This window comes from Lissotriton helveticus, chromosome 8, assembly GCF_964261635.1.
Source record: "Lissotriton helveticus chromosome 8, aLisHel1.1, whole genome shotgun sequence".
NCBI lineage: Eukaryota > Metazoa > Chordata > Amphibia > Caudata > Salamandridae > Lissotriton > Lissotriton helveticus.
Window position 1 is genome coordinate 1,542,164,343 of NC_136069.1, and position 21,606 is coordinate 1,542,185,948.

At 42.9% G+C, this 21,606-nt stretch overlaps 18 non-coding genes across 18 annotated transcripts; all 18 read right to left on the reverse strand.

The window, feature by feature from the left end:
• Window positions 1-1,025: 1,025 nt before the first annotated feature.
• On the reverse strand, window positions 1,026-1,108 carry TRNAL-AAG (transfer RNA leucine (anticodon AAG)). The gene has a single exon. It is a non-coding gene; the product is annotated as a tRNA-Leu (tRNA).
• Window positions 1,109-3,121: 2,013 nt separating this feature from the next.
• On the reverse strand, window positions 3,122-3,204 carry TRNAL-AAG (transfer RNA leucine (anticodon AAG)). Its single transcript has one exon. It is a non-coding gene; the product is annotated as a tRNA-Leu (tRNA).
• A 905-nt stretch (window positions 3,205-4,109) lies between these two features.
• Window positions 4,110-4,192, reverse strand: TRNAL-UAG (transfer RNA leucine (anticodon UAG)). Its single transcript has one exon. It is a non-coding gene; the product is annotated as a tRNA-Leu (tRNA).
• Window positions 4,193-5,218: 1,026 nt separating this feature from the next.
• Window positions 5,219-5,301, reverse strand: TRNAL-AAG (transfer RNA leucine (anticodon AAG)). The gene has a single exon. It is a non-coding gene; the product is annotated as a tRNA-Leu (tRNA).
• Window positions 5,302-6,205: 904 nt separating this feature from the next.
• On the reverse strand, window positions 6,206-6,288 carry TRNAL-UAG (transfer RNA leucine (anticodon UAG)). Its single transcript has one exon. It is a non-coding gene; the product is annotated as a tRNA-Leu (tRNA).
• A 1,026-nt stretch (window positions 6,289-7,314) lies between these two features.
• TRNAL-AAG (transfer RNA leucine (anticodon AAG)) lies at window positions 7,315-7,397 on the reverse strand. The gene has a single exon. It is a non-coding gene; the product is annotated as a tRNA-Leu (tRNA).
• A 2,286-nt stretch (window positions 7,398-9,683) lies between these two features.
• Window positions 9,684-9,766, reverse strand: TRNAL-UAG (transfer RNA leucine (anticodon UAG)). Its single transcript has one exon. It is a non-coding gene; the product is annotated as a tRNA-Leu (tRNA).
• A 632-nt stretch (window positions 9,767-10,398) lies between these two features.
• Window positions 10,399-10,481, reverse strand: TRNAL-UAG (transfer RNA leucine (anticodon UAG)). Its single transcript has one exon. It is a non-coding gene; the product is annotated as a tRNA-Leu (tRNA).
• A 1,026-nt stretch (window positions 10,482-11,507) lies between these two features.
• On the reverse strand, window positions 11,508-11,590 carry TRNAL-AAG (transfer RNA leucine (anticodon AAG)). The gene has a single exon. It is a non-coding gene; the product is annotated as a tRNA-Leu (tRNA).
• Window positions 11,591-11,779: 189 nt separating this feature from the next.
• Window positions 11,780-11,862, reverse strand: TRNAL-UAG (transfer RNA leucine (anticodon UAG)). The gene has a single exon. It is a non-coding gene; the product is annotated as a tRNA-Leu (tRNA).
• A 632-nt stretch (window positions 11,863-12,494) lies between these two features.
• On the reverse strand, window positions 12,495-12,577 carry TRNAL-UAG (transfer RNA leucine (anticodon UAG)). Its single transcript has one exon. It is a non-coding gene; the product is annotated as a tRNA-Leu (tRNA).
• A 1,026-nt stretch (window positions 12,578-13,603) lies between these two features.
• On the reverse strand, window positions 13,604-13,686 carry TRNAL-AAG (transfer RNA leucine (anticodon AAG)). Its single transcript has one exon. It is a non-coding gene; the product is annotated as a tRNA-Leu (tRNA).
• A 904-nt stretch (window positions 13,687-14,590) lies between these two features.
• TRNAL-UAG (transfer RNA leucine (anticodon UAG)) lies at window positions 14,591-14,673 on the reverse strand. Its single transcript has one exon. It is a non-coding gene; the product is annotated as a tRNA-Leu (tRNA).
• Window positions 14,674-16,687: 2,014 nt separating this feature from the next.
• On the reverse strand, window positions 16,688-16,770 carry TRNAL-UAG (transfer RNA leucine (anticodon UAG)). The gene has a single exon. It is a non-coding gene; the product is annotated as a tRNA-Leu (tRNA).
• Window positions 16,771-17,796: 1,026 nt separating this feature from the next.
• On the reverse strand, window positions 17,797-17,879 carry TRNAL-AAG (transfer RNA leucine (anticodon AAG)). The gene has a single exon. It is a non-coding gene; the product is annotated as a tRNA-Leu (tRNA).
• A 2,014-nt stretch (window positions 17,880-19,893) lies between these two features.
• Window positions 19,894-19,976, reverse strand: TRNAL-AAG (transfer RNA leucine (anticodon AAG)). Its single transcript has one exon. It is a non-coding gene; the product is annotated as a tRNA-Leu (tRNA).
• Window positions 19,977-20,165: 189 nt separating this feature from the next.
• Window positions 20,166-20,248, reverse strand: TRNAL-UAG (transfer RNA leucine (anticodon UAG)). Its single transcript has one exon. It is a non-coding gene; the product is annotated as a tRNA-Leu (tRNA).
• Window positions 20,249-20,880: 632 nt separating this feature from the next.
• Window positions 20,881-20,963, reverse strand: TRNAL-UAG (transfer RNA leucine (anticodon UAG)). The gene has a single exon. It is a non-coding gene; the product is annotated as a tRNA-Leu (tRNA).
• Window positions 20,964-21,606: the final 643 nt, after the last annotated feature.

Below are 21,606 nucleotides of genomic sequence, written 5' to 3' on the forward strand. Positions count from 1 at the left end.
GTGGAGAGTCCTAAGAAATGTATAAAAGTCACTCAGAAATTTCTGCGTCCATGCAAGCTTGAAATAATTTCAACCTTCAAACACAAGGTGCAACTTTTTGCACAGGACAATAAACACAGAAGATCACATATGAAAGCATTTCATTTCACAGGTGTACTGTTTTTATGCTTTTAGAATAACTTATACCTCTCACCAGCTATTTAGGATTCTGTATCCTACTCACAAAATTACCTTGCCTGCGACCTCTCTCTTTATACACAAACAACTACTGCTCAGGAAGTAGGAAGGCAGAAGGAGGGGCAGTTTATGCAAATTTATGCTGTCAATGTGCCTTGCAGATTCATGCAGAATTTCTAGATCCTTGCTGGAAACAAGAGAGCAGGCCTTGTTTCAGATCAACTGTCCCTAGCAAGGAACGTCTGAGCACATCCATTCTTTTGCTCTCTAGCCCCTGGCTTGGGACTCACCCTCACTGGCTGAGGAGTGATGTTCTGCATACCAACGTTGCATAGAAGGTATGTTTGTGATTGGTTTGAGATGGGTGGGAGGTCAAGAGCAGGGAAAAGCAAGTCACCTTCACTTCTAGTCTCCTCTTCTATGCCTACCTGCCGTTCACTCACTCTGTCTTTGTTTCATTCTCTCCTTCCTCAACACCCCATCTCACTCACTGGCTCTATCATTTGTGCTCTTTCCCCTTGTTCTTCATTTCATAGTGGAAACATCTCTTGAATGGATCATTAGAAAATGAGGTTACATAAAATTAAAAATCTACTTATTGGAAACCAAAAATATCACAAGACTGAATGTAAGCCATTTCTTCAATAAAAGGGATTTTTTAGGCACCCCCCAAAAAACACATAAAACACCACTAGTGCTAGAAGAATATTATACAAGCTTGAAGACAGAATTGGGCAAATTCATTTGCAGTTGAAACTGAAGTTTGGTACTTATTCAGATATTATATGCACTGCCAATTTTTAGCTGAGATTCTGAAGGAACGCAGAGACAAAATGGACTTAAAGTTTTGTCAGAAGTGGGATTCAAACCCACGCCTCCAGGAGAGACTGCGGCCTTAACGCAGCGCCTTAGACCACTCGGCCATCCTGACCACATGTTGCTTGTTCATCTACATAGTGAGAAAGATAGTGTGAACAAAAAAAACACACATCTTAGGCCATGAGTGGCTATAGCAAGAAAAAAACTCACTGCACTTTTCCAAAAAGACAACCATATAAGCCCATGTGAGGGAAATGATCTGATTTTCTCCCTCAAGAAAAAAGAAGATTAAACACAGGTTTGTCAGAAGTGGGATGTGAACCCACGCTTCCAAAAGAGACTGCGACCTGAACACAGCGCCTTAGACCACTCGGCCATCCTGACTTGCATTTGCAGCACCTTCCACAAGCCAGACAGCCATGCAAGTGGGGTACCGAAAAGGCATGCCCTCAATTTCTTTATCCCATTATAAGCATTTCCAACAGATCTTTGAACAATCCATACAGAGCAGTACCTATGAAGTACTCTTTAGACCTTTAAAGCGTACAAAGAGAAAGTGCTATTCACCAGCCACTTGAAGGGCGCAAAGCTGCTTTGAAATTGAGTCAACAGCCACATCTTGGCTGACTAAAGCAAATTCAACAAGGGAGCTCAATGTCACAACATAGGGTGGAATACGCAAATCTAAGCAGCCCCTGATCACAGCCCTGAGGAAATTGCTGTAAGTGTGCTGGAGTCCAGCTGTCTACCAGGTGCTTGGCATTCTTCCAAATTTGTATGGCCTGTCTGGCCAGGGAATACAAGTGAATGACTCTTCTAGATGAGCTCTTACATGGGTCATAAGCTCATTTGGTAAGTATTGCACTTTATCAGCAAGACTTTGTACAACAGAAATATATGAGAAACCCAAGCTCTCTTGACTAGACGAGGACAGAATAACGTCCCAGGTGAAGACGAACAGAAGCAACTTCCATCAGATGTTATCCTGATGAAGAAGATGATATCTCCAAAAGTCATTTCAGAAGTGGGATTCGAACCCACGCCTCCAGAGGAGACTTTGGCCTAAACACAGCGCCTTAGACCACTCGGCCATCCTGACAGTGAAGAGTCCTAAGAAATGTATAAAAGTCACTCAGAAATTTCTGCGTCCATGCACGCTTGAAATAATTTCAACCTTCAAACACAAGGTGCAACTTTTTGCACAGGACAATAAACACAGACGATCACATATGAAAGCATTTCATTTCACAGGTGTACTGTTTTTATGCTTTTAGAATAACTTATACCTCTCACCAGCTATTTAGGGTTCTGTAGCCTACTCACAAAATTACCTTGCCTGCGACCTTTCTGTCTATACACAAACAACTACTGCTCAGGAAGTAGGAAGGCAGAAGGTGGGGCAGTTTATGCAAATTTATGCTGGCAATGTGCCTTGCACATTCATGCAGAATTTCTAGATCCTTGCTGGAAACAAGAGAGCAGGCCTTGTTTCAGATCAACTGTCCCTAGCAAGGAACGTCTGAGCACATCCATTCTTTTGCTCTCTAGCCCCTGGCTTGGGACTCACCGTCACTGGCTGAGGAGTGAAGTTCTGCATACCAACGTTGCATAGAAGGTATGTTTGTGATTGGTTTGAGATGGGTGGGAGGTCAAGAGCAGGGAAAAGCAAGTCACTTTCACTTCTAGTCTCCTCTTCTATGCCTACCTGCCGTTCACTCACTCTGTCTTTGTTTCATTCTCTCCTTCCTCAACACCCCATCTCACTCACTCGCTCTATCATTTGTGCTCCTTCCCCTTGCTCTTCATTTCATAGTGGAAACATCTCTTGAATGGATCATTAGAAAATGAGGTTACATAAAATTAAAAATCTACTTATTGGAAACCAAAAATATCACAAGACTGAATGTAAGCCATTTCTTCAATAAAAGGGATTTTTTAGGCACCCCCCAAAAAACACATAAAACACCACTAGTGCTAGAAGAATATTATAAGAGCTTGAAGACAGAATTGGGCAAATTCATTTGCAGTTGAAACTGAAGTTTGGTACTTATTCAGATATTATATGCACTGCCAATTTTTAGCTGAGATTCTGAAGGAACGCAGAGACAAAATGGACTTAAAGGTTTGTCAGAAGTGGGATTCGAACCCACGCCTCCTGGAGAGACTGCGGCCTTAACGCTGCGCCTTAGACCACTCGGCCATCCTGACCACATGTTGCTTGTCCATCTACATATTAAGAAAGATATTGTGAACAGAAAAAAACACACATCTTAGGCCAAAAGTGGCTATAGCAAGAATAAAACTCACTGCACTTTTCCAAAAAGACAACCATATAAGCCCATGTGAGGGAAATGATCTGATTTTCTCCCTCAAGAAAAAAGAAGATTAAACACAGGTTTGTCATAAGTGGGATTTGAACCCACGCCTCCAGAAGAGACTGCGACCTGAACGCAGGGCCTTAGACCACTCGGCCATCCTGACTTGCAGTTGCAGCACCTTCCACAAGCCAGACAGCCATGCAAGTTTGGTACCGAAAAGGCATGCCCTCAATTTATTTATCCCATTATAAGCATTTCCAACAGATCTTTGAACAATCCATACAGAGCAGTACCTATGAAGAACTCTTTAGACCTTTAAAGCGTACAAAGAGAAAGTGCTATTCACCAGCCACTTGAACGGCGCAAAGCTGCTTTGAAATTGAGTCAACAGCCACATCTTGGCTGACTAAAGCAAATTCAACAAGGGAGCTCAATGTCACAACATAGGGTGGAATACGCAAATCTAAGCAGCCCCTGATCACAGCCCTGAGGACATTGCTGTAAGTGTGCTGGAGTACAGTTGTCTACCAGGTGCTTGGCATTCTTCCAAATTTGCATGGCCTGTCTGGCCAGGGAATACAAGAGCATGACTCTTCTAGATGAGCTCTTACATGGGACCTAAGCTCATTTGGTAAGGATTGCACTTTATCAGCAAGACTTTGTACAACAGAAATATATGAGAAACCCAAGCTCTCTTGACTAGACGAGGACGGAATAACGTCCCAGGTGAAGACGAACAGATGCAACTTCCATCAGATGTTATCCTGATGAAGAAGATTATATCTCCAAAAGTCATGTCAGAAGTGGGATTCGAACCCACGCCTCCAGAGAAGACTGCAGCCTAAACAAAGCGCCTTAGACCACTCGGCCATCCTGACAGTGGAGAGTCCTAAGAAATGTATAAAAGTCACTCAGAAATTTCTGCGTCCATGCACGCTTGAAATAATTTCAACCTTCAAACACAAGGTGCAACTTTTTGCACAGGACAATAAACACAGAAGATCACATATGAAAGCATTTCATTTCACAGGTGTACTGTTTTTATGCTTTTAGAATAACTTATACCTCTCACCAGCTATTTAGGGTTCTGTAGCCTACTCACAAAATTACCTTGCCTGCGACCTTTCTCTCTATACACAAACAACTACTGCTCAGGAAGTAGGAAGGCAGAAGGTGGGGCAGTTTATGCAAATTTATGCTGGCAATGTGCCTTGCACATTCATGCAGAATTTCTAGATCCTTGCTGGAAACAAGAGAGCAGGCCTTGTTTCAGATCAACTGTCCCTAGCAAGGAACGTCTGAGCACATCCATTCTTTTGCTCTCTAGCCCCTGGCTTGGGACTCACCCTCACTGGCTGAGGAGTGAAGTTCTGCATACCAACGTTGCATAGAAGGTATGTTTGTGATTGGTTTGAGATGGGTGGGAGGTCAAGAGCAGGGAAAAGCAAGTCACTTTCACTTCTAGTCTCCTCTTCTATGCCTACCTGCCGTTCACTCACTCTGTCTTTGTTTCATTCTCTCCTTCCTCAACACCCCATCTCACTCACTCGCTCTATCATTTGTGCTCTTTCCCCTTGCTCTTCATTTCATAGTGGAAACATCTCTTGAATGGATCATTAGAAAATGAGGTTACATAAAATTAAAAATCTACTTATTGGAAACCAAAAATATCACAAGACTGAATGTAAGCCATTTCTTCAATAAAAGGGATTTTTTAGGCACCCCCCAAAAAACACATAAAACACCACTAGTGCTAGAAGAATATTATACAAGCTTGAAGACAGAATTGGGCAAATTCATTTGCAGTTGAAACTGAAGTTTGGTACTTATTCAGATATTATATGCACTGCCAATTTTTAGCTGAGATTCTGAAGGAACGCAGAGACAAAATGGACTTAAAGTTTTGTCAGAAGTGGGATTCGAACCCACGCCTCCAGGAGAGACTGCGGCCTTAACGCAGCGCCTTAGACCACTCGGCCATCCTGACCACATGTTGCTTGTTCATCTACATAGTGAGAAAGATAGTGTGAACAAAAAAAACACACATCTTAGGCCATGAGTGGCTATAGCAAGAAAAAAACTCACTGCACTTTTCCAAAAAGACAACCATATAAGCCCATGTGAGGGAAATGATCTGATTTTCTCCCTCAAGAAAAAAGAAGATTAAACACAGGTTTGTCAGAAGTGGGATGTGAACCCACGCTTCCAAAAGAGACTGCGACCTGAACACAGCGCCTTAGACCACTCGGCCATCCTGACTTGCATTTGCAGCACCTTCCACAAGCCAGACAGCCATGCAAGTGGGGTACCGAAAAGGCATGCCCTCAATTTCTTTATCCCATTATAAGCATTTCCAACAGATCTTTGAACAATCCATACAGAGCAGTACCTATGAAGTACTCTTTAGACCTTTAAAGCGTACAAAGAGAAAGTGCTATTCACCAGCCACTTGAAGGGCGCAAAGCTGCTTTGAAATTGAGTCAACAGCCACATCTTGGCTGACTAAAGCAAATTCAACAAGGGAGCTCAATGTCACAACATAGGGTGGAATACGCAAATCTAAGCAGCCCCTGATCACAGCCCTGAGGATATTGCTGTAAGTGTGCTGGAGTCCAGCTGTCTACCAGGTGCTTGGCATTCTTCCAAATTTGTATGGCCTGTCTGGCCAGGGAATACAAGTGAATGACTCTTCTAGATGAGCTCTTACATGGGTCATAAGCTCATTTGGTAAGTATTGCACTTTATCAGCAAGACTTTGTACAACAGAAATATATGAGAAACCCAAGCTCTCTTGACTAGACGAGGACAGAATAACGTCCCAGGTGAAGACGAACAGAAGCAACTTCCATCAGATGTTATCCTGATGAAGAAGATGATATCTCCAAAAGTCATTTCAGAAGTGGGATTCGAACCCACGCCTCCAGAGGAGACTGCGGCCTAAACACATCGCCTTAGACCACTCGGCCATCCTGACAGTGAAGAGTCCTAAGAAATGTATAAAAGTCACTCAGAAATTTCTGCGTCCATGCACGCTTGAAATAATTTCAACCTTCAAACACAAGGTGCAACTTTTTGCACAGGACAATAAACACAGACGATCACATATGAAAGCATTTCATTTCACAGGTGTACTGTTTTTATGCTTTTAGAATAACTTATACCTCTCACCAGCTATTTAGGGTTCTGTAGCCTACTCACAAAATTACCTTGCCTGCGACCTTTCTCTCTATACACAAACAACTACTGCTCAGGAAGTAGGAAGGCAGAAGGTGGGGCAGTTTATGCAAATTTATGCTGGCAATGTGCCTTGCACATTCATGCAGAATTTCTAGATCCTTGCTGGAAACAAGAGAGCAGGCCTTGTTTCAGATCAACTGTCCCTAGCAAGGAACGTCTGAGCACATCCATTCTTTTGCTCTCTAGCCCCTGGCTTGGGACTCACCCTCACTGGCTGAGGAGTGAAGTTCTGCATACCAACGTTGCATAGAAGGTATGTTTGTGATTGGTTTGAGATGGGTGGGAGGTCAAGAGCAGGGAAAAGCAAGTCACTTTCACTTCTAGTCTCCTCTTCTATGCCTACCTGCCGTTCACTCACTCTGTCTTTGTTTCATTCTCTCCTTCCTCAACACCCCATCTCACTCACTCGCTCTATCATTTGTGCTCTTTCCCCTTGCTCTTCATTTCATAGTGGAAACATCTCTTGAATGGATCATTAGAAAATGAGGTTACATAAAATTAAAAATCTACTTATTGGAAACCAAAAATATCACAAGACTGAATGTAAGCCATTTCTTCAATAAAAGGGATTTTTTAGGCACCCCCCAAAAAACACATAAAACACCACTAGTGCTAGAAGAATATTATAAGAGCTTGAAGACAGAATTGGACAAATTCATTTGCAGTTGAAACTGAAGTTTGGTACTTATTCAGATATTATATGCACTGCCAATTTTTAGCTGAGATTCTGAAGGAACGCAGAGACAAAATGGACTTAAAGGTTTGTCAGAAGTGGGATTCGAACCCACGCCTCCAGGAGAGACTGCGGCCTTAACGCTGCGCCTTAGACCACTCGGCCATCCTGACCACATGTTGCTTGTCCATCTACATATTAAGAAAGATATTGTGAACAAAAAAAAACACACATCTTAGGCCATAAGTGGCTATAGCAAGAATAAAACTCACTGCACTTTTCCAAAAAGACAACCATATAAGCCCATGTGAGGGAAATGATTTGATTTTCTCCCTCAAGAAAAAAGAAGATTAAACACAGGTTTGTCATAAGTGGGATTTGAACCCACGCCTCCAGAAGAGACTGCGACCTGAACGCAGGGCCTTAGACCACTCGGCCATCCTGACTTGCAGTTGCAGCACCTTCCACAAGCCAGACAGCCATGCAAGTTTGGTACCGAAAAGGCATGCCCTCAATTTATTTATCCCATTATAAGCATTTCCAACAGATCTTTGAACAATCCATACAGAGCAGTACCTATGAAGAACTCTTTAGACCTTTAAAGCGTACAAAGAGAAAGTGCTATTCACCAGCCACTTGAACGGCGCAAAGCTGCTTTGAAATTGAGTCAACAGCCACATCTTGGCTGACTAAAGCAAATTCAACAAGGGAGCTCAATGTCACAACATAGGGTGGAATACGCAAATCTAAGCAGCCCCTGATCACAGCCCTGAGGACATTGCTGTAAGTGTGGTGGAGTACAGCTGTCTACCAGGTGCTTGGCATTCTTCCAAATTTGCATGGCCTGTCTGGCCAGGGAATACAAGAGCATGACTCTTCTAGATGAGCTCTTACATGGGACCTAAGCTCATTTGGTAAGGATTGCACTTTATCAGCAAGACATTGTACAACAGAAATATATGAGAAACCCAAGCTCTCTTGACTAGACGAGGACGGAATAACGTCCCAGGTGAAGACGAACAGATGCAACTTCCATCAGATGTTATCCTGATGAAGAAGATTATATCTCCAAAAGTCATGTCAGAAGTGGAATTCGAACCCACGCCTCCAGAGGAGAGTGCGGCCTAAACACAGCGCCCTAGACCACTCGGCCATCCTGACAGTGAAGAGTCCTAAGAAATGTATAAAAGTCACTCTGAAATTTCTGCGTCCATGCAAGCTTGAAATAATTTCAACCTTCAAACACAAGGTGCAACTTTTTGCACAGGACAATAAACACAGAAGATCACATATGAAAGCATTTCATTTCACAGGTGTACTGTTTTTATGCTTTTAGAATAACTTATACCTCTCACCAGCTATTTAGGGTTCTGTATCCTACTCACAAAATTACCTTGCCTGCGACCTCTCTCTTTATACACAAACAACTACTGCTCAGGAAGTAGGAAGGCAGAAGGTGGGGCAGTTTATGCAAATTTATGCTGTCAATGTGCCTTGCAGATTCATGCAGAATTTGTAGATCCTTGCTGGAAACAAGAGAGCAGGCCTTGTTTCAGATCAACTGTCCCTAGCAAGGAACGTCTGAGCATATCCATTCTTTTGCTCTCTAGCCCCTGGCTTGGGACTCACCCTCACTGGCTGAGGAGTGAAGTTCTGCATACCAACGTTGCATAGAAGGTATGTTTGTGATTGGTTTGAGATGGGTGGGAGGTCAAGAGCAGGGAAAAGCAAGTCACCTTCACTTCTAGTCTCCTCTTCTATGCCTACCTGCTGTTCACTCACTCTGTCTTTGTTTCATTCTCTCCTTCCTCAACACCCCATCTCACTCACTGGCTCTATCATTTGTGCTCTTTCCCCTTGCTCTTCATTTCATAGTGGAAACATCTCTTGAATGGATCATTAGAAAATGAGGTTACATAAAATTAAAAATCTACTTATTGGAAACCAAAAATATCACAAGACTGAATGTAAGCCATTTCTTCAATAAAAGGGATTTTTTAGGCACCCCCCAAAAAACACATAAAACACCACTAGTGCTAGAAGAATATTATACAAGCTTGAAGACAGAATTGGGCAAATTCATTTGCAGTTGAAACTGAAGTTTGGTACTTATTCAGATATTAAAAGCACTGCCAATTTTTAGCTGAGATTCTGAAGGAACGCAGAGACAAAATGGACTTAAAGGTTTGTCAGAAGTGGGATTCGAACCCACGCCTCCAGGAGAGACTGCGGCCTTAACGCTGCACCTTAGACCACTCGGCCATCCTGACCACATGTTGCTTGTCCATCTACATATTAAGAAAGATATTGTGAACAAAAAAAACACACATCTTAGGCCATGAGTGGCTATAGCAAGAAAAAAACTCACTGCACTTTTCCAAAAAGACAACCATATAAGCCCATGTGAGGGAAATGATCTGATTTTCTCCCTCAAGAAAAAAGAAGATTAAACACAGGTTTGTCAGAAGTGGGATTTGAACCCACGCCTCCAGAAGAGACTGCGACCTAAACGCAGCGCCTTAGACCACTCGGCCATCCTGACTTGCATTTGCAGCACCTTCCACAAGCCAGACAGCCATGCAAGTGGGGTACCGAAAAGGCATGCCCTCAATTTATTTATCCCATTATAAGCATTTCCAACAGATCTTTGAACAATCCATACAGAGCAGTACCTATGAAGAACTCTTTAGACCTTTAATGAGTACAAAGAGAAAGTGCTATTCACCAGCCACTTGAACGGCCCAAAGCTGCTTTGAAATTGAGTCAATAGCCACATCTTGGCTGACTAAAGCAAATTCAACAAGGGATCTCAATGTCACAACATAGGGTGGAATTAGCAAATCTAAGCAGCCCCTGATCACTGCCCTGAGGAAATTGCTGTAAGTGTGCTGGAGTCCAGCTGTCTACCAGGTGCTTGGCATTCTTCCAAATTTGTATGGCCTGTCTGGCCAGGGATTACAAGAGCATGACTCTTCTAGATGAGCTCTTACATGGGTCATAAGCTCATTTGGTAAGGATTGCACTTTATCAGCAAGACTTTGTACAACAGAAATATATGAGAAACCCAAGCTCTCTTGACTAGACGAGGACGGAATAACGTCCCAGGTGAAGACGAACAGATGCAACTTCCATCAGATGTTATCCTGATGAAGAAGATTATATCTCCAAAAGTCATGTCAGAAGTGGGATTCAAACCCACGCCTCCAGAGAAGACTGCGGCCTAAACACAGCGCCTTAGACCACTCGGCCATCCTGACAGTGGAGAGTCCTAAGAAATGTATAAAAGTCACTCAGAAATTTCTGCGTCCATGCAAGCTTGAAATAATTTCAACCTTCAAACACAAGGTGCAACTTTTTGCACAGGACAATAAACACAGAAGATCACATATGAAAGCATTTCATTTCACAGGTGTACTGTTTTTATGCTTTTAGAATAACTTATACCTCTCACCAGCTATTTAGGGTTCTGTATCCTACTCACAAAATTACCTTGCCTGCGACCTCTCTCTTTATACACAAACAACTACTGCTCAGGAAGTAGGAAGGCAGAAGGAGGGGCAGTTTATGCAAATTTATGCTGTCAATGTGCCTTGCAGATTCATGCAGAATTTGTAGATCCTTGCTGGAAACAAGAGAGCAGGCCTTGTTTCAGATCAACTGTCCCTAGCAAGGAACGTCTGAGCATATCCATTCTTTTGCTCTCTAGCCCCTGGCTTGGGACTCACCCTCACTGGCTGAGGAGTGAAGTTCTGCATACCAACGTTGCATAGAAGGTATGTTTGTGATTGGTTTGAGATGGGTGGGAGGTCAAGAGCAGGGAAAAGCAAGTCACCTTCACTTCTAGTCTCCTCTTCTATGCCTACCTGCTGTTCACTCACTCTGTCTTTGTTTCATTCTCTCCTTCCTCAACACCCCATCTCACTCACTGGCTCTATCATTTGTGCTCTTTCTCCTTGCTCTTCATTTCATAGTGGAAACATCTCTTGAATGGATCATTAGAAAATGAGGTTACATAAAATTAAAAATCTACTTATTGGAAACCAAAAATATCACAAGACTGAATGTAAGCCATTTCTTCAATAAAAGGGATTTTTTAGGCACCCCCCAAAAAACACATAAAACACCACTAGTGCTAGAAGAATATTATACAAGCTTGAAGACAGAATTGGGCAAATTCATTTGCAGTTGAAACTGAAGTTTGGTACTTATTCAGATATTAAAAGCACTGCCAATTTTTAGCTGAGATTCTGAAGGAACGCAGAGACAAAATGGACTTAAAGGTTTGTCAGAAGTGGGATTCGAACCCACGCCTCCAGGAGAGACTGCGGCCTTAACGCTGCGCCTTAGACCACTCGGCCATCCTGACCACATGTTGCTTGTCCATCTACATATTAAGAAAGATATTGTGAACAAAAAAAACACACATCTTAGGCCATGAGTGGCTATAGCAAGAAAAAAACTCACTGCACTTTTCCAAAAAGACAACCATATAAGCCCATGTGAGGGAAATGATCTGATTTTCTCCCTCAAGAAAAAAGAAGATTAAACACAGGTTTGTCAGAAGTGGGATTTGAACCCACGCCTCCAGAAGAGACTGCGACCTAAACGCAGCGCCTTAGACCACTCGGCCATCCTGACTTGCATTTGCAGCACCTTCCACAAGCCAGACAGCCATGCAAGTGGGGTACCGAAAAGGCATGCCCTCAATTTATTTATCCCATTATAAGCATTTCCAACAGATCTTTGAACAATCCATACAGAGCAGTACCTATGAAGAACTCTTTAGACCTTTAATGAGTACAAAGAGAAAGTGCTATTCACCAGCCACTTGAACGGCCCAAAGCTGCTTTGAAATTGAGTCAATAGCCACATCTTGGCTGACTAAAGCAAATTCAACAAGGGATCTCAATGTCACAACATAGGGTGGAATTAGCAAATCTAAGCAGCCCCTGATCACTGCCCTGAGGAAATTGCTGTAAGTGTGCTGGAGTCCAGCTGTCTACCAGGTGCTTGGCATTCTTCCAAATTTGTATGGCCTGTCTGGCCAGGGATTACAAGAGCATGACTCTTCTAGATGAGCTCTTACATGGGTCATAAGCTCATTTGGTAAGGATTGCACTTTATCAGCAAGACTTTGTACAACAGAAATATATGAGAAACCCAAGCTCTCTTGACTAGACGAGGACGGAATAACGTCCCAGGTGAAGACGAACAGATGCAACTTCCATCAGATGTTATCCTGATGAAGAAGATTATATCTCCAAAAGTCATGTCAGAAGTGGGATTCGAACCCACGCCTCCAGAGAAGACTGCGGCCTAAACACAGCGCCTTAGACCACTCGGCCATCCTGACAGTGGAGAGTCCTAAGAAATGTATAAAAGTCACTCAGAAATTTCTGCGTCCATGCAAGCTTGAAATAATTTCAACCTTCAAACACAAGGTGCAACTTTTTGCACAGGACAATAAACACAGAAGATCACATATGAAAGCATTTCATTTCACAGGTGTACTGTTTTTATGCTTTTAGAATAACTTATACCTCTCACCAGCTATTTAGGATTCTGTATCCTACTCACAAAATTACCTTGCCTGCGACCTCTCTCTTTATACACAAACAACTACTGCTCAGGAAGTAGGAAGGCAGAAGGAGGGGCAGTTTATGCAAATTTATGCTGTCAATGTGCCTTGCAGATTCATGCAGAATTTCTAGATCCTTGCTGGAAACAAGAGAGCAGGCCTTGTTTCAGATCAACTGTCCCTAGCAAGGAACGTCTGAGCACATCCATTCTTTTGCTCTCTAGCCCCTGGCTTGGGACTCACCCTCACTGGCTGAGGAGTGATGTTCTGCATACCAACGTTGCATAGAAGGTATGTTTGTGATTGGTTTGAGATGGGTGGGAGGTCAAGAGCAGGGAAAAGCAAGTCACCTTCACTTCTAGTCTCCTCTTCTATGCCTACCTGCCGTTCACTCACTCTGTCTTTGTTTCATTCTCTCCTTCCTCAACACCCCATCTCACTCACTGGCTCTATCATTTGTGCTCTTTCCCCTTGTTCTTCATTTCATAGTGGAAACATCTCTTGAATGGATCATTAGAAAATGAGGTTACATAAAATTAAAAATCTACTTATTGGAAACCAAAAATATCACAAGACTGAATGTAAGCCATTTCTTCAATAAAAGGGATTTTTTAGGCACCCCCCAAAAAACACATAAAACACCACTAGTGCTAGAAGAATATTATACAAGCTTGAAGACAGAATTGGGCAAATTCATTTGCAGTTGAAACTGAAGTTTGGTACTTATTCAGATATTATATGCACTGCCAATTTTTAGCTGAGATTCTGAAGGAACGCAGAGACAAAATGGACTTAAAGTTTTGTCAGAAGTGGGATTCGAACCCACGCCTCCAGGAGAGACTGCGGCCTTAACGCAGCGCCTTAGACCACTCGGCCATCCTGACCACATGTTGCTTGTTCATCTACATAGTGAGAAAGATAGTGTGAACAAAAAAAACACACATCTTAGGCCATGAGTGGCTATAGCAAGAAAAAAACTCACTGCACTTTTCCAAAAAGACAACCATATAAGCCCATGTGAGGGAAATGATCTGATTTTCTCCCTCAAGAAAAAAGAAGATTAAACACAGGTTTGTCAGAAGTGGGATGTGAACCCACGCTTCCAAAAGAGACTGCGACCTGAACACAGCGCCTTAGACCACTCGGCCATCCTGACTTGCATTTGCAGCACCTTCCACAAGCCAGACAGCCATGCAAGTGGGGTACCGAAAAGGCATGCCCTCAATTTCTTTATCCCATTATAAGCATTTCCAACAGATCTTTGAACAATCCATACAGAGCAGTACCTATGAAGTACTCTTTAGACCTTTAAAGCGTACAAAGAGAAAGTGCTATTCACCAGCCACTTGAAGGGCGCAAAGCTGCTTTGAAATTGAGTCAACAGCCACATCTTGGCTGACTAAAGCAAATTCAACAAGGGAGCTCAATGTCACAACATAGGGTGGAATACGCAAATCTAAGCAGCCCCTGATCACAGCCCTGAGGAAATTGCTGTAAGTGTGCTGGAGTCCAGCTGTCTACCAGGTGCTTGGCATTCTTCCAAATTTGTATGGCCTGTCTGGCCAGGGAATACAAGTGAATGACTCTTCTAGATGAGCTCTTACATGGGTCATAAGCTCATTTGGTAAGTATTGCACTTTATCAGCAAGACTTTGTACAACAGAAATATATGAGAAACCCAAGCTCTCTTGACTAGACGAGGACAGAATAACGTCCCAGGTGAAGACGAACAGAAGCAACTTCCATCAGATGTTATCCTGATGAAGAAGATGATATCTCCAAAAGTCATTTCAGAAGTGGGATTCGAACCCACGCCTCCAGAGGAGACTGCGGCCTAAACACAGCGCCTTAGACCACTCGGCCATCCTGACAGTGAAGAGTCCTAAGAAATGTATAAAAGTCACTCAGAAATTTCTGCGTCCATGCACGCTTGAAATAATTTCAACCTTCAAACACAAGGTGCAACTTTTTGCGCAGGACAATAAACACAGACGATCACATATGAAAGCATTTCATTTCACAGGTGTACTGTTTTTATGCTTTTAGAATAACTTATACCTCTCACCAGCTATTTAGGGTTCTGTAGCCTACTCACAAAATTACCTTGCCTGCGACCTTTCTCTCTATACACAAACAACTACTGCTCAGGAAGTAGGAAGGCAGAAGGTGGGGCAGTTTATGCAAATTTATGCTGGCAATGTGCCTTGCACATTCATGCAGAATTTCTAGATCCTTGCTGGAAACAAGAGAGCAGGCCTTGTTTCAGATCAACTGTCCCTAGCAAGGAACGTCTGAGCACATCCATTCTTTTGCTCTCTAGCCCCTGGCTTGGGACTCACCGTCACTGGCTGAGGAGTGAAGTTCTGCATACCAACGTTGCATAGAAGGTATGTTTGTGATTGGTTTGAGATGGGTGGGAGGTCAAGAGCAGGGAAAAGCAAGTCACTTTCACTTCTAGTCTCCTCTTCTATGCCTACCTGCCGTTCACTCACTCTGTCTTTGTTTCATTCTCTCCTTCCTCAACACCCCATCTCACTCACTCGCTCTATCATTTGTGCTCCTTCCCCTTGCTCTTCATTTCATAGTGGAAACATCTCTTGAATGGATCATTAGAAAATGAGGTTACATAAAATTAAAAATCTACTTATTGGAAACCAAAAATATCACAAGACTGAATGTAAGCCATTTCTTCAATAAAAGGGATTTTTTAGGCACCCCCCAAAAAACACATAAAACACCACTAGTGCTAGAAGAATATTATAAGAGCTTGAAGACAGAATTGGGCAAATTCATTTGCAGTTGAAACTGAAGTTTGGTACTTATTCAGATATTATATGCACTGCCAATTTTTAGCTGAGATTCTGAAGGAACGCAGAGACAAAATGGACTTAAAGGTTTGTCAGAAGTGGGATTCAAACCCACGCCTCCAGGAGAGACTGCGGCCTTAACGCTGCGCCTTAGACCACTCGGCCATCCTGACCACATGTTGCATGTCCATCTACATATTAAGAAAGATATTGTGAACAAAAAAAAACACACATCTTAGGCCAAAAGTGGCTATAGCAAGAATAAAACTCACTGCACTTTTCCAAAAAGACAACCATATAAGCCCATGTGAGGGAAATGATCTGATTTTCTCCCTCAAGAAAAAAGAAGATTAAACACAGGTTTGTCATAAGTGGGATTTGAACCCACGCCTCCAGAAGAGACTGCGACCTGAACGCAGGGCCTTAGACCACTCGGCCATCCTGACTTGCAGTTGCAGCACCTTCCACAAGCCAGACAGCCATGCAAGTTTGGTACCGAAAAGGCATGCCCTCAATTTATTTATCCCATTATAAGCATTTCCAACAGATCTTTGAACAATCCATACAGAGCAGTACCTATGAAGAACTCTTTAGACCTTTAAAGCGTACAAAGAGAAAGTGCTATTCACCAGCCACTTGAACGGCGCAAAGCTGCTTTGAAATTGAGTCAACAGCCACATCTTGGCTGACTAAAGCAAATTCAACAAGGGAGCTCAATGTCACAACATAGGGTGGAATACGCAAATCTAAGCAGCCCTTGATCACAGCCCTGAGGACATTGCTGTAAGTGTGCTGGAGTACAGTTGTCTACCAGGTGCTTGGCATTCTTCCAAATTTGCATGGCCTGTCTGGCCAGGGAATACAAGAGCATGACTCTTCTAGATGAGCTCTTACATGGGACCTAAGCTCATTTGGTAAGGATTGCACTTTATCAGCAAGACTTTGTACAACAGAAATATATGAGAAACCCAAGCTCTCTTGACTAGACGAGGACGGAATAACGTCCCAGGTGAAGACGAACAGATGCAACTTCCATCAGATGTTATCCTGATGAAGAAGATTATATCTCCAAAAGTCATGTCAGAAGTGGGATTCGAACCCACGCCTCCAGAGAAGACTGCGGCCTAAACACAGCGCCTTAGACCACTCGGCCATCCTGACAGTGGAGAGTCCTAAGAAATGTATAAAAGTCACTCAGAAATTTCTGCGTCCATGCACGCTTGAAATAATTTCAACCTTCAAACACAAGGTGCAACTTTTTGCACAGGACAATAAACACAGAAGATCACATATGAAAGCATTTCATTTCACAGGTGTACTGTTTTTATGCTTTTAGAATAACTTATACCTCTCACCAGCTATTTAGGGTTCTGTAGCCTACTCACAAAATTACCTTGCCTGCGACCTTTCTCTCTATACACAAACAACTACTGCTCAGGAAGTAGGAAGGCAGAAGGTGGGGCAGTTTATGCAAATTTATGCTGGCAATGTGCCTTGCACATTCATGCAGAATTTCTAGATCCTTGCTGGAAACAAGAGAGCAGGCCTTGTTTCAGATCAACTGTCCCTAGCAAGGAACGTCTGAGCACATCCATTCTTTTGCTCTCTAGCCCCTGGCTTGGGACTCACCCTCACTGGCTGAGGAGTGAAGTTCTGCATACCAACGTTGCATAGAAGGTATGTTTGTGATTGGTTTGAGATGGGTGGGAGGTCAAGAGCAGGGAAAAGCAAGTCACTTTCACTTCTAGTCTCCTCTTCTATGCCTACCTGCCGTTCACTCACTCTGTCTTTGTTTCATTCTCTCCTTCCTCAACACCCCATCTCACTCACTCGCTCTATCATTTGTGCTCTTTCCCCTTGCTCTTCATTTCATAGTGGAAACATCTCTTGAATGGATCATTAGAAAATGAGGTTACATAAAATTAAAAATCTACTTATTGGAAACCAAAAATATCACAAGACTGAATGTAAGCCATTTCTTCAATAAAAGGGATTTTTTAGGCACCCCCCAAAAAACACATAAAACACCACTAGTGCTAGAAGAATATTATAAGAGCTTGAAGACAGAATTGGGCAAATTCATTTGCAGTTGAAACTGAAGTTTGGTACTTATTCAGATATTATATGCACTGCCAATTTTTAGCTGAGATTCTGAAGGAACGCAGAGACAAAATGGACTTAAAGGTTTGTCAGAAGTGGGATTCGAACCCACGCCTCCAGGAGAGACTGCGGCCTTAACGCTGCGCCTTAGACCACTCGGCCATCCTGACCACATGTTGCTTGTCCATCTACATATTAAGAAAGATATTGTGAACAAAAAAAACCACACATCTTAGGCCATAAGTGGCTATAGCAAGAATAAAACTCACTGCACTTTTCCAAAAAGACAACCATATAAGCCCATGTGAGGGAAATGATTTGATTTTCTCCCTCAAGAAAAAAGAAGATTAAACACAGGTTTGTCATAAGTGGGATTTGAACCCACGCCTCCAGAAGAGACTGCGACCTGAACGCAGGGCCTTAGACCACTCGGCCATCCTGACTTGCAGTTGCAGCACCTTCCACAAGCCAGACAGCCATGCAAGTTTGGTACCGAAAAGGCATGCCCTCAATTTATTTATCCCATTATAAGCATTTCCAACAGATCTTTGAACAATCCATACAGAGCAGTACCTATGAAGAACTCTTTAGACCTTTAAAGCGTACAAAGAGAAAGTGCTATTCACCAGCCACTTGAACGGCGCAAAGCTGCTTTGAAATTGAGTCAACAGCCACATCTTGGCTGACTAAAGCAAATTCAACAAGGGAGCTCAATGTCACAACATAGGGTGGAATACGCAAATCTAAGCAGCCCCTGATCACAGCCCTGAGGACATTGCTGTAAGTGTGGTGGAGTACAGCTGTCTACCAGGTGCTTGGCATTCTTCCAAATTTGCATGGCCTGTCTGGCCAGGGAATACAAGAGCATGACTCTTCTAGATGAGCTCTTACATGGGACCTAAGCTCATTTGGTAAGGATTGCACTTTATCAGCAAGACATTGTACAACAGAAATATATGAGAAACCCAAGCTCTCTTGACTAGACGAGGACGGAATAACGTCCCAGGTGAAGACGAACAGATGCAACTTCCATCAGATGTTATCCTGATGAAGAAGATTATATCTCCAAAAGTCATGTCAGAAGTGGAATTCGAACCCACGCCTCCAGAGGAGAGTGCGGCCTAAACACAGCGCCCTAGACCACTCGGCCATCCTGACAGTGAAGAGTCCTAAGAAATGTATAAAAGTCACTCTGAAATTTCTGCGTCCATGCAAGCTTGAAATAATTTCAACCTTCAAACACAAGGTGCAACTTTTTGCACAGGACAATAAACACAGAAGATCACATATGAAAGCATTTCATTTCACAGGTGTACTGTTTTTATGCTTTTAGAAAAACTTATACCTCTCACCAGCTATTTAGGGTTCTGTATCCTACTCACAAAATTACCTTGCCTGCGACCTCTCTCTTTATACACAAACAACTACTGCTCAGGAAGTAGAAAGGCAGAAGGTGGGGCAGTTTATGCAAATTTATGCTGTCAATGTGCCTTGCAGATTCATGCAGAATTTGTAGATCCTTGCTGGAAACAAGAGAGCAGGCCTTGTTTCAGATCAACTGTCCCTAGCAAGGAACGTCTGAGCATATCCATTCTTTTGCTCTCTAGCCCCTGGCTTGGGACTCACCCTCACTGGCTGAGGAGTGAAGTTCTGCATACCAACGTTGCATAGAAGGTATGTTTGTGATTGGTTTGAGATGGGTAGGAGGTCAAGAGCAGGGAAAAGCAAGTCACCTTCACTTCTAGTCTCCTCTTCTATGCCTACCTGCTGTTCACTCACTCTGTCTTTGTTTCATTCTCTCCTTCCTCAACACCCCATCTCACTCACTGGCTCTATCATTTGTGCTCTTTCCCCTTGCTCTTCATTTCATAGTGGAAACATCTCTTGAATGGATCATTAGAAAATGAGGTTACATAAAATTAAAAATCTACTTATTGGAAACCAAAAATATCACAAGACTGAATGTAAGCCATTTCTTCAATAAAAGGGATTTTTTAGGCACCCCCCAAAAAACACATAAAACACCACTAGTGCTAGAAGAATATTATACAAGCTTGAAGACAGAATTGGGCAAATTCATTTGCAGTTGAAACTGAAGTTTGGTACTTATTCAGATATTAAAAGCACTGCCAATTTTTAGCTGAGATTCTGAAGGAACGCAGAGACAAAATGGACTTAAAGGTTTGTCAGAAGTGGGATTCGAACCCACGCCTCCAGGAGAGACTGCGGCCTTAACGCTGCGCCTTAGACCACTCGGCCATCCTGACCACATGTTGCTTGTCCATCTACATATTAAGAAAGATATTGTGAACAAAAAAAACACACATCTTAGGCCATGAGTGGCTATAGCAAGAAAAAAACTCACTGCACTTTTCCAAAAAGACAACCATATAAGCCCATGTGAGGGAAATGATCTGATTTTCTCCCTCAAGAAAAAAGAAGATTAAACACAGGTTTGTCAGAAGTGGGATTTGAACCCACGCCTCCAGAAGAGACTGCGACCTAAACGCAGCGCCTTAGACCACTCGGCCATCCTGACTTGCATTTGCAGCACCTTCCACAAGCCAGACAGCCATGCAAGTGGGGTACCGAAAAGGCATGCCCTCAATTTATTTATCCCATTATAAGCATTTCCAACAGATCTTTGAACAATCCATACAGAGCAGTACCTATGAAGAACTCTTTAGACCTTTAATGAGTACAAAGAGAAAGTGCTATTCACCAGCCACTTGAACGGCCCAAAGCTGCTTTGAAATTGAGTCAATAGCCACATCTTGGCTGACTAAAGCAAATTCAACAAGGGATCTCAATGTCACAACATAGGGTGGAATTAGCAAATCTAAGCAGCCCCTGATCACTGCCCTGAGGAAATTGCTGTAAGTGTGCTGGAGTCCAGCTGTCTACCAGGTGCTTGGCATTCTTCCAAATTTGTATGGCCTGTCTGGCCAGGGATTACAAGAGCATGACTCTTCTAGATGAGCTCTTACATGGGTCATAAGCTCATTTGGTAAGGATTGCACTTTATCAGCAAGACTTTGTACAACAGAAATATATGAGAAACCCAAGCTCTCTTGACTAGACGAGGACGGAATAACGTCCCAGGTGAAGACGAACAGATGCAACTTCCATCAGATGTTATCCTGATGAAGAAGATTATATCTCCAAAAGTCATGTCAGAAGTGGGATTCGAACCCACGCCTCCAGAGAAGACTGCGGCCTAAACACAGCGCCTTAGACCACTTGGCCATCCTGACAGTGGAGAGTCCTAAGAAATGTATAAAAGTCACTCAGAAATTTCTGCGTCCATGCAAGCTTGAAATAATTTCAACCTTCAAACACAAGGTGCAACTTTTTGCACAGGACAATAAACACAGAAGATCACATATGAAAGCATTTCATTTCACAGGTGTACTGTTTTTATGCTTTTAGAATAACTTATACCTCTCACCAGCTATTTAGGGTTCTGTATCCTACTCACAAAATTACCTTGCCTGCGACCTCTCTCTTTATACACAAACAACTACTGCTCAGGAAGTAGGAAGGCAGAAGGAGGGGCAGTTTATGCAAATTTATGCTGTCAATGTGCCTTGCAGATTCATGCAGAATTTCTAGATCCTTGCTGGAAACAAGAGAGCAGGCCTTGTTTCAGATCAACTGTCCCTAGCAAGGAACGTCTGAGCACATCCATTCTTTTGCTCTCTAGCCCCTGGCTTGGGACTCACCCTCACTGGCTGAGGAGTGATGTTCTGCATACAAACGTTGCATAGAAGGTATGTTTGTGATTGGTTTGAGATGGGTGGGAGGTCAAGAGCAGGGAAAAGCAAGTCACCTTCACTTCTAGTCTCCTCTTCTATGCCTACCTGCCGTTCACTCACTCTGTCTTTGTTTCATTCTCTC